The sequence below is a fragment of the Spea bombifrons genome, chromosome 3 (assembly GCF_027358695.1).
Source record: "Spea bombifrons isolate aSpeBom1 chromosome 3, aSpeBom1.2.pri, whole genome shotgun sequence".
NCBI classification, from domain to species: Eukaryota; Metazoa; Chordata; class Amphibia; order Anura; family Pelobatidae; genus Spea; species Spea bombifrons.
The window spans coordinates 118,615,581-118,627,518 of NC_071089.1; the positions used below are offsets into that span (position 1 = coordinate 118,615,581).

Sequence of the window (11,938 nt, forward strand, 5' to 3'; positions counted from 1 at the left end):
TGCCAAGTACCAAGAGACTATTAAAAACGGAACTGGTTTGGAATCGGCCCAAACCATAAACCGCATCAAAGTACCTAAAGCCTGAGGATGCCAGCCGAGACCTATTAACAGTTAAACTGATGTACTTTTTTAATCTACTCTTATAAAATATCCTAATAATCTTGTTTAAATATTAAAGATATACAAAAAAATACCAAAACAAGTCTCAGTATTATTTATGACTTGAAGCACATCCCTAGGTTATTTTAAAGGTATTGTGACGTATTAAAGAATAAGTTGATCAAATAAAAGAATTGAATACCTCATTTAAGCCATACGGAGACAGTTTTTATAGAATAAATCCATTTAGCCTCTAGCTGCAAAAGTAAACAATTCCCATCACCTTTTCTAGGGGTCATATTTCATTGATATGGTGCAGAAGCATAGACAGTCCGTATTATTTCTATGATATAAAGCTACAAGTCTGGAGACCGGAGTCACAATCTTGTTGCTTTATGCTTTTGATATGTTCTAACACACGCCTCCTAAATGGATGGATAGTCTTGCCTATATATTGTTTACCACACTTAAAACAGCCAGAGACTGGTTGAAGACTTTTTTTTGACTGTGCTCACAAACAACCCCTAAAATACTGCTGTTTTGAAGGGGTTAACGCTGCACGATTGCTCTCATGGAGCTATCAGGCACCAGGGGAGGGTCGAGAACAAGCTTGCGGGGACTGAAGACAAAGCATTAACTTCTGAAATGCCAAGTCATAGATGTGAAAACAGAAGAAAAAAACACAAGAGATGACGAGGATAGGCTCGAGATAAGAGAAAAAATTTGGGAAGAATAAAATCTACAGTACCCCATATATTAACATTAAAATCAGTTACTTGAACAATCTTATCTGCTATGGGAGCAGCAAAGAAATGGTGCATGAATAGTAGGGCTGCAACAACTAATCGATAAAATCGATAATAATCGATAATGAAATTCGTTGGCAACGAATTTCATTATCGATTAGTTGAATCGATTATTATCGATTATAAAATGAGGGTTTTTTCAGAGCAAACGCTCTGAAAAATCCCCCTCATTATATAATCCGTTTAGTCTGACTCACCATCTCACAGCAGCAGCTCCTACTTACTCCCCCTCCCTGTAATCACTGTGACAACTGGCCCCGCCCCTTCCTTCTCCAGGCCAGAACCACATGGCTGTGACACTCATCTAACTGTAAGTATATGTATATGTATATATATATATATATATATATATAATGTGTATGTGTGTGTGTGTGTGTATATATATATATATATATATATATATATATATATATAATGTGTGTGTGTGTGTGTATATATATATATATATATATATATATATATATATATATGTAATATATATATATTTGGGCTACTGAAAGTTAGGGGAGGTGGGGGTTAATTTAGGGGCAGTTATGGTTAGTGGGGTGTTTAGGGTTAATTTAGGGGCAGTTATGGTTAATTGGGTGTTTAGGGTTAATTTAGGGGCAGTTATGTTAATAGGGTGTTTAGGGTTAATTTAGGAGCAGCTGTGGTTAATGGGGTGTTTGGGGTTAATTTGAGGCAGTTGTGGTTAATGGTGTGTTTAGGGTTAATTTAGGGGATGCTGTGGTTGATGGGGTCTTTAGGGTTAATTTAGGGGATGCTGTGGTTAAGGGGGTGTTAAGGGTTAATTTAGGGGCAGTTATGGTTAATGTGGAGTTTAGGGTTAATTTAGGGGAATCTAAATCCTGGGGGCAGTGAAGTGACATATCTGGGGGTATAAGGCATATACAGTATATAAGGCATATGTGGGGAGGGCAGTGTGGCATGTCTGGGGAGGACGGAGTGGTGTATCAGGGTGTATAAGGCATATCTGGGGGTAGAGAAGTGGCATGTCTGGGAGGCAGGGTGGCATGTCTGGGGAGGATGGAGTGGGGTATCAGGGGATATAAGGCGTATCAGGCACAGTGGCAGATGTGGGAGGCAGCGTGGAGTGGCAGATGTGGGAGGCAGCGTGGCATATGTGGGAGGCATTGTGGAGTGGCAGATGTGGGAGGCAGCATGGCGTGGCATATGTGGGGAGGGCAGGGTGGCATGTCTGGGGAGGATGGAGTGGTGTTTCAGGGGGTATAAGGCGTATCAGGCACAGTGGCATGTGGGGGGTAGAGTGGAGTGGCAGATGTGGGAGGCAGCGTGGCGTGGCAGATGTGGGAGGCAGCGTGGCAGATGTGGGAGGCAGCGTGGCGTGGCAGATGTGGGAGGCAGCGTGGTGTGGTATATGTGGGAGGCAGCGTGGAGTGCTGTGGTAGGCAGCGTGGCATATGTGGGGGGGCAGCATGGCATGTCTGGGAGGCAGCGTAGCAAGCCTGGGCTCAAATGTGCATATATTGGGGGGCTGGTTGGGAAATAAAGACAAGAAATGTATTATCAAAGTTTTTTTATTCTGCTGTTTGTATTTAACATCATTTGTTTAGTAAATTATTTTAAATAAATGAAAAATTTACATTCATTTTTTTATCCGATTAATCGATTAATCGACAAAATAATCGGCCAACTAATCGATTATTAAAATAATCGTTAGTTGCAGCCCTAATGAATAGACTATATAATCTTGCACCAATTCAAGTTGGATGCATAACTCTATTCTTAATTCTATTTCCTTCATTTTTTTGCTGCAATGGGATAGTTAAAAAAAAGAATAAAAAAAAAATAGAGCATGGTATTTGCCGTCTGACTGCAATAAGATCCAAAATATTCTTCAGTCCACTAAATTCCTTTTTGCGGTAAATTTTAAGGAACTTAAAAGGGGCTAACTTCACATGGAGCCGTAAAATGGATGTTTCTGCGTGCAACAAAACATGGAAGAATTAGCGGGTTAGAGAGGTACGCCAACCTGCTCAGCTTTTTGGATTTATGTGCGTTTTGACACAAAAACACCACCAAAATGACATTTGCTCTAAACTATCATTTTTTTTTTAATTTATTTTTATTTATTTATTTTTTACCTAGGTTTGCAAAAGGGTTTTTTTTTTTTTTTTTACAAAATACTCTGGTGTCTGTAAAAACCCACTTTCATTAAATGAATTGCTTTTTCATGCAGATTTCAACCAAAGCAATCCTCTTTGAGACAGTTTAGTGTCGTAATCACCTTAATGTAACAGCACTGAAATTTAATGCAGCATCAATCATTCTGGATTCTTTCAAGAAACATAAATCTTACAACATCTTGGGCCTTTCGATTTGCTGAGCGACGCAGAAAGAAATATTATCTCGGCTGGCCATTACTTAAATACTTGCATTGATACCCTGATCAAATAATCTTCTTTTTAGCTTTAAAAACATTCTGGATCAGAATGAAAGCTTTTCTTTTTTTTTTGCGACTTGGACGTCACCTCATGACGTACAGAGAACTTCATTAAATGTTTCAAATGCCAACTTTGGCAAAATCAGCATGTTGTTACTCAAAGGTCGGTCACTTTATAACTTCATTCAAAGAATAATGTGATTCATGGAACGTTGCGGTATTTTATGCTTTTCTTTTATTGGTTATTTTCACTGCATTACTTGAGAAATGTTCAAGGAATTCACTATCCCCAAGCTTCTCTATATTAAGTCCTAGCTAATTTCAGGGAGCCTGGATTGCTGCATATTGAACTATTAATTTTTTGTTTGGACCGTAAAGGGTCACAGGTAGAGAGGGAGATGGGAAGGCTGGCACCTTCTGGCTTGGGGGAGGGGGCAGGTACAGCTCACTGGCCATTTGCCCCCGTAACCTTCACACTCGCGCACATACACTAACATTCTCTCACTCATACACGCTTACACTAAAACATGCTCACTCCATCACACCTCATACCATTGCGTTGCCTGCAGAAGCCGCTCTATCACCGACCGGTCACGTAGCGACGTTGACTGGCCAGGGGGGAGAGGGATAATTTTTGGCCTCCCGTGGGGGCTTTAAATCAGGGGCAATATGTTCAGCATTTATTGATCCTGGGTATGGTAACAATTTACAACGTGAGGGAGAAAGTGTGGCATAGTACAACTCTCCATAGCCATTACTCCTACAGGCAAGTAAAAGTTGAATGAACATTAGAAGGGTGTATTATAGGTGACTAAGAGGGCTTTTCCCTTTACTATATCTTATTGTAAGGTAAAAGTAACATTGTTGCAACGGCTTTTAAATGCCCTCACATCGTCTAGAACCACCTTGACAAGCAAAGCCATGGCTGAAAATGTGGTTACTGAATATTTAACAAGGATCCACTTTACTGTATGTTTCTTATATTCACTTAATTTAATAAACTTGAAGAACGTTCTTCGAGTAACATGCACAGTTCTTATTGATTTAGTTTGTTTTCTTAGCATTAAAATACGATTTATTTACCAATACACTAACCATTAAGTACATAAGGGGTGGACTGCTATACAAATAGTAATTTATTCTGCGCTAATATTGTTTAGCAGTTAAAGAATATCTTTTCACCATGAAAAAATATCATAACGTGCGAAGGATGAAAAAAGCCCTTGTGTCCTAATTTTATTTTTATTGGTGCAAATGGACAAGAACACCAATAAGCTTCATTTTGTCACAAGCCCTTTGTAGGAAGTATTTAAATACGGTCTCATAGTTCAAAGACAGTCCCAGATTGCTTGTGAGTAGAATTAATTGTATCGAATCGCACAATGGTCTTACCGCGTGTTAGTAAATCCGTAGGACAGTCTCCAGTTTCGGACATATGTAGTGTTTGTGGGCGCCCGATTACCTTACGTGCAAAAGAAACTAATAACATGACTCTAGCAGAATATCTATAATTGAGCAGGATACCGAAGGGTCTCGGGGTGAGATTACAACCATTTGTAAGGACAATAGTGAATTTGGAGAGAAATTGTTTAAAACATTAAATGTTTGGCCCTTTCCGTAACGTAACAAGTCCAAACTTTGACACTATAGCTAATCAAAGAAAATAAAAAACGAATTAAATAATTTAATTGCCAGGTATTTCACCCGCTACCGGAGCAGGAACTGTGGATTGTTTGTGTTTACTCAACTCAATGAAGAAATACTAGGTAGGGAGCCAGCGTAGTAAAACTGTAAATCCTTAAATGATTCCTTCCTGGATACTTTTTATATTAGATGTTATTACCCCCTCTCCGTTGCAGTCTGCATGGTGGGAAGCATTTGGCGCGTTCTCTCAATACCTTTACCCACAGTGTTTGGAAATGCAGTAAGTTACATTTAAAGCCTTTCTAGGCCGTATCTGCAATCCCCCCCCCCCCCCGCAGAAATCCATAAGCAGATACAGTATGCAAAAGAGGTGATATTTATAACAGGGTCACGACTCATTAGCACTTGGCTCAGTTTCTTAATCAATAAAATGCTTTGAATGAGAAATTTCCCCCTTGATACGCTTTTCCCTGACATCATTTTACATTTACAGAATCTCGGAAAAGCTTGAGGAACATTATAGTAGTCGTGGGATCTTTACTTACTAAACCATGAAGACTTTTCAGAGTAATATTAATACTTTGCATTCCACAAGCCACCAAAACTGATTATGAATACCATTTGAAATGTCTTTAATCTGATCATGTATTTGCCTCAACAACTTCAAGACAGTTGGCTTTCTGAATGAGAAGGGTTTGTGTTGGCCAAGCACTTCTTGATAGAAAAGTGGAATTTAACATCCCTTAGAACTCCCTGGCCTTCAGAACAGGAAAGCCACAACGGGTTCTCTCCCGCTTTTATGGGAACAGCCCCATTCACAGTGAGGAGAGACCCGTGACGCTCCATGAGAAACCCCCACACCCCAGAAAAAAGATGTGGCAAGGTTCCTGGGAAGGTTCTGCCACATCATTTGAGAACCGACCAAGATCTTGAACCAGTAGAGCTGGACAGGAAAATGGTCCCTAGGGGTCCATCTGTGGCCAGACTCCACCTCACCAGACGGATTACAGCATCCACCACAGAGCTTTGCCCTGGGAAACTCCACTAGCATGCTTTACTACCCCGGTCATCCCAAGACCTGCACACAATGCAGCAAACTGAGTCATAGGGTTGCAGCCTATTAAGCCGACCAGCGTTTGTTGAAATCGAGCGATGGTGTGCAAAGGCTGCGTCCATTAAGTTCCTTGGCTGTGTATGTGCTGTGTATGTGCTCGGTTCACCATAAAGAGCACTTAAAGGGGCCTTGGACACAGCCAACTTCACAGTTGATCATCATAGTTTCTTGCGTGTTACATGTAAAGGGCAGTTGCGATTACTGACTATAGAATGCTCTGATTTTTACACTTTTCAGCATATTCTCTATTTACCCCAAACCTTTAAAGTCTTCTGGTAAAAATCTGAGCCATCGTAAAATGTTAACACACACAATGTGACTAGTACTCTAATCCGAGTGCAAAGCTGGTATCCCAAACGTCACGTCCAATATATTATTCCACGTAGCACAAGGAATTTTCTACCAGATTTTGTCATTGTTATAACGCTTGCAGTGTGGAAAGCTGCTCTGTGATTGATTGTTACCGGAAGTGGCATAACATCTTAATGTTTTATATCCAGTAGTGAATATAAAGTTAGTCTCAAAATTAACTTTGCCTGTGTCTTAGAGAAGACAAAGCCAGCATTATGTCTTAGTTTGGATGGGGTTTAGTTCATTTATGAAACAAAATCCTATTTAGGCACATAAAAAAAAAAAAAATTCCATCATTTGCATACTTTTAACCTAACAAACTGTAAGCATCTAACCCACTGAAGCAGCCCTGTTTGTATGCGATACAAGGTGCTACATTTAAAGATGGATGCTGTAACATGCTACTCATATGCAAATACCGCATTTGCTCGATTATAAGACGACCCTGGTTATAAGACGACCCCCCAAAATCTGAATATTAATTTAGGAAAAAAAAGCCTGAATATAAGACTACCCTATAGGAAAAAAGTTTTACCAATACATATTAATTCATGTAAACTAATTTTCATATTTAATAAAAGCTATGATTGAGAAAAATATATTTTTTTCCTTTTATTTGCCAACCTGCCCCCCCAGTTATGCACATCTGCCCCCAGGCTTGCCACTCTGCCCCCAGAAATGCCTTATACCCCCCTATTTGCCACTCTGCCCCATGATGTGCCTTTTAACCCTCTATATGCCACTCTGCCTCCAGAAATGTCTTATACCCTCCTATATGCCACTATGCCCCATGATATGCCTTTTAACCCCCTATATGCCCCTCTGCCCCATGATATGCCTTATACCCCTATATCCCACTCTGGCATATAGGGGGTTAAAAGGCATTTCATGGGGCTGAGTGGCATTTAGGGGGTTAAAATGCATTTCTGGAGATATATATATATATATATACTGCTAACAGCAATCACACTCCTATCAAGCCAAGGCAGCCAGTAAATGCTGGAACCTGGGGATGTTAGAAGTGTGATTATAGCCTCCCTATGCCATGCTACCACCCCCACCCCCCTTACACATCCATGCTATCACACACACACTCATTCACAAACATTTAAATACTCATTCATTCCATTAATCACACATACACACACACACGCTCAACCCCACCCCCTTACCTGAACTGCAGATCTCCCACTCGCAGACTTCTGCAGGGGCCCGGCTGTGCGAGCAACTTCTCTGGCCCCGCCCCCAGAGGAAGGAGGGGGGAGGTAGAGTTATGTGAGGACTGTGCTAGCTTCCTGTTCTCCTGCTGCTAATAGCAGAGACGCTGCTCGCGATCAAAGCCCGGTAAGCAGCAAGGCCCGAAGCAGAATGAGGTCTGATTAGAAGACGACCTCGATTATAAGACAAGGGGTATTTTTCAGAGCACTTGCTCTGGAAAAAACCTCGTCTTATAATCGAGCAAATATGGTAAATTCACTGTTGTATATCATTTTTGTTCCCTCCCCAGAAAAAAAAAACAAAAAAACTGAGCCATAGGGCAGAGGAATGCCAACAGAAGTCCTGCAGTCACTGCAAAGTGGTAGGGCACAAGATCAAAGACTGTCCAAGCAAACGGTGACGTTAGACCAATAAAGTAATAAATGATCTCACAATTATACACCTTAAGGGTTCAAGACAAACTATAAGTAGTGCTAACTCGGTTATGATGTTTGTTAGTATGCAACAAGACAACCAAAGAGTTACTCAACATGGCTCAGCAATGTTTGAATCTAAACATACAAAGTCAATTCAAAATAACAGAGTATAACACGAGGTACGACATCCATAGATTCATAGATAAAATACATGGCTGCAAATATAATTGCATGTTAGTACTGCAACAATTTGTGGTATGTTAAGGTCTCCATCCTGTATGTAACAAGTTGACATATGCACCCAGACCTCTGAAAACTCAATAAAATCTCTCTAAAAAAAAAAAAAAATAATAAGACTGTCCAAGCAAGAAGGCCTGTAACCTGTGCGGTGAACCTGAGCACATCTACAAGGACTGCCCCCCCCCAAAAAAAACAAGGTCCTATGTGGTAGCTCCAGCCAAGGTACCGGCAAAGGCCCAGGCCAAGTTTCCCACAGACAAGAAAAAAACCCTCCAGCACCCATGAAAGCAGCTCCTAGGAAATGTAAAAAAGCAACACCCCCCAGTTAAGACTGATATGCCCCTGCCAGCTGTCAGTGGTGTGACGTGTACATGTTGTAGGAATGTGCTTTACCTTTCTCTTGCTCTTATCGTCGTCTATGCAGGGAATGGCCTTATGGGCCGTCCTTTTGGCAATGGCTGCAAGTCAGCGAGAGTTGCCATTCTGATCCGAGGAGCCAACTTCACGGTGGATTCTGTACAGGAGCTGTTCTGCGGCAGACTACTGGTCATAGACGGATCCTGGGCAGGGGAGCCATCACCGTACGCCTCCCTGGAAAAGAAGCAACGCCTGGAACTACTCCAGAACCCGCAGACCCAGCACCAGGGCCATAGTGATCGACGGAGACTTTAACTGCCCAAACGAGGAAAGAGGACGCACTTCCAGTCATGCAACGATTCTGGACGTGACTTCGAGACTGCGCAGAGATATTACAGAGGCATCCTTGAGGGACGCTATGGGGTCCATCGGGGCCGGCTCTGTGAACTATGTGAAATTCTATGTTTCAGCTGTTGCTCCACCCAACTTTACACTATAATTGATCTTAGTATAAAACACACTGTGCCTTTAAGCAATGTAATGTGAGATTTTTTTTTTTTTTTTTTTACATTACTATTGATTTTTGTTGCACGCCAAATGCAACAAGCACTGCGAGCGTTGCTTTCAAAGCAGATTTACCGTCAGTGTTCTGCGCAGCCAGTACATGGCCACGGGTAATAACCTATTTCTCTCCTTACTTTGATCCTATAGTTTAATTATTTTATTCTTGTAACTTTTGTCAGGTTAAAAAAAAATCCTCTACGCTTCTTCTTACAAGGATTTTAGGCATAATACTATTTTCTGGATTGATTTTAACCAGAATTGAGTTTTAATAGGCCACAACCAATTAACTTAACATTTAGTCATTGCCACGCAAAACCTTTACTTAAAATCTAGGTGCGTTAACATCGGGCAATAGCTACCAAAAACAGAACACCAATAAATAACAAATAACGTAAACAAATTAAAATACAGGAATAAACATGCTTGCCAATCTATCCAGGTACCACACCATCTTAGCGAAAGACATATCAAGCCCACCCACAAGAAGTCATCGAGGTAGTACACCATTGATGGACAACCTATAAAGACAAAAACAAACTCAAGAGACAGCGCTTAGGGTAAATAAAAAAAATAGATATTTTAATAAATACAAAAAATAAACACATAAACATACATAATAAAATTAAGACCAAAACACAATAAAATAGCCAATATAAATATAGCAGATATATATAGATATATAGATATAAATAATACAAATAGTAAAATAATAGAAAATGGTAAAAGTAAATCTATCCGTCCCAATAAGGGATAATAAATGGGAACTTTATATGCACAAAACATAGATATTACTTACCAGTGAGAAAGCTGTGCCTAGCCAGACAGGCACCAAAAAACAGGACGTGTTTCGAAAAACTTCTTCAGCTGTGGAAAGGGTGCTCACTGGTTAGTAATATCTATGTTTTCTGCATATTAAGTCCCCATTTATTATCCCTTATTGGGACAGATGTAGATTTATCTTTACCATTTTGTATTTTACTATTTGGATTATTTATATCCATATATATATATACATATATATCTGCTATATTTATATTGGCTATTTTATTGTGTTTTTGTCTTAATTTTATATATTGTTTCTTTTTTTGTATTTATTAAAATATCTATTTTTTTTTTTTTTATTTACCCTAAGCGCTGTCTCTTGAGTTTGTTTTTGTCTGTCGGTTCAACCTATTTCTTGGGGACTCTGATATTATCAGGACTAGCTGCATTTGTTACCACTCATTGTTTACATTAAAGCCCAATATTCTAGTGTCTGTATATGGTTGGTAAATATTATTTTTAATATATGATATACATGTATTTATTGGTGTGGAATTTTACCCCCTTTTCTTTTATGGTGAATTGGTACTATTGGTAAAACATTCACCTAAATTTATTCAATGGTGTGGGGTTAAATATATATATATATATATATATATATATATATATATTCCCCCCCCACATATTTAGCGTATTTTTTATTCATTTTTTATCGATTGACAACCTGCCACCTCCACCACCTACCACATCAAGAAGGAACAGAACTTCCCCAAGTAGGCACCTCCTCGGGGGACACAAGTCCGCATTAAATGTCCCTTTGAACCAATACCCCAATAGATGACATTATGGGTGTGTTTGAAGTAAATGAAAAGCAGACAAAATATTTACATTTTCCATAAGTTCCCAAGTGCCCTCATCCCACACCAAATCCACCACCTTATCAAAGGAGGTGTGAGACTGAACAAAGATTTCCTCATTCTTCACAGGCATTTTTCCTTTTCGGCAGTGCCAGACGTGCCCCCCACTTCCATTGTCGTTAAACAACCAGCAGGTACCCTTCTTGCCAAATGAAGTTCCTTGAGACCCTCCACCAGCCCCCCATGAAAAGCAATGCCTTCTGGGCCATCATCACCTTTAACCAGAGCGGCAGGTCCATTTGGCCCCACTGCATACCATGATTAGCTGCTAGGGTTTGAAGAAAATTGCTCCAAATAATGCCATTATGCCAATCCCTGTAGCACCTGTACGCTTCCCAGATTCTGTCCACGTAACAAAACAAGGCAGGGCACTTCCCCTGATCACACTCACCAGGGTCCAGAAACCTGAACTGCGTGGTACCTACCCTGCCAGCAAAGAAAAAACAGCTCTACAAACTCCCCCATCCAAATATTTTTCTTCAAGTGTACACCCAGGGGCCCCGCAAGGGACACTTATGCGGTCTGCTGAGCCACCTCCTGTATGCTGCTGAACAACCCCCCCCCGTGGTCACCCTCTGCCTCCCCCACCGCTGCACTGCCAGCTGCACCCATATCTACTGCCCCAGACCTTGGGAAGGGGCAGTCCTGTTCAGCTCCCCCCATCACCGCCGGCACTGGCCACCCATGCCCTGGAGGGTGACCCCGTGACACCATAGCCCCTGAGCTCCCATAATCAGAACCCCCCCCAGAGGACTGCTGCTGGATTAAAGAGGAGGCACCCCGCAGAGACCGTCAGCCCGACTTCCTCAGCTGCCGGAATGCCTTACCCGCTCCCTGGCTCTGGCAACCCTAACCTGAAGAAACCCCCAGGGGATATTCACGAAGACCGAGGAGACCTTACCCCCACCTAGAAGGCCTTTGTAGATCATGCATACCCCAAAGCTGGAGAACCCCTCCAGGGGCCATAGGTTAGGCCTTACCCTATTCATCATCCCTGTCCGGGCCCATTCCAACTTATTCTGACCCCCATGGGCTTCAGTTTTTTT

The 11,938-nt window shown here is 41.1% G+C and overlaps 1 non-coding gene across 1 annotated transcript; it reads left to right on the plus strand.

The window, feature by feature from the left end:
- The first annotated feature begins 6,063 nt into the window (after nt 1–6,063).
- Nucleotides 6,064–6,208, plus strand: LOC128488282 (small nucleolar RNA SNORA70). Its single transcript, XR_008353706.1, has one exon. It is a non-coding gene; the product is annotated as a small nucleolar RNA SNORA70 (small nucleolar RNA).
- Nucleotides 6,209–11,938: the final 5,730 nt, after the last annotated feature.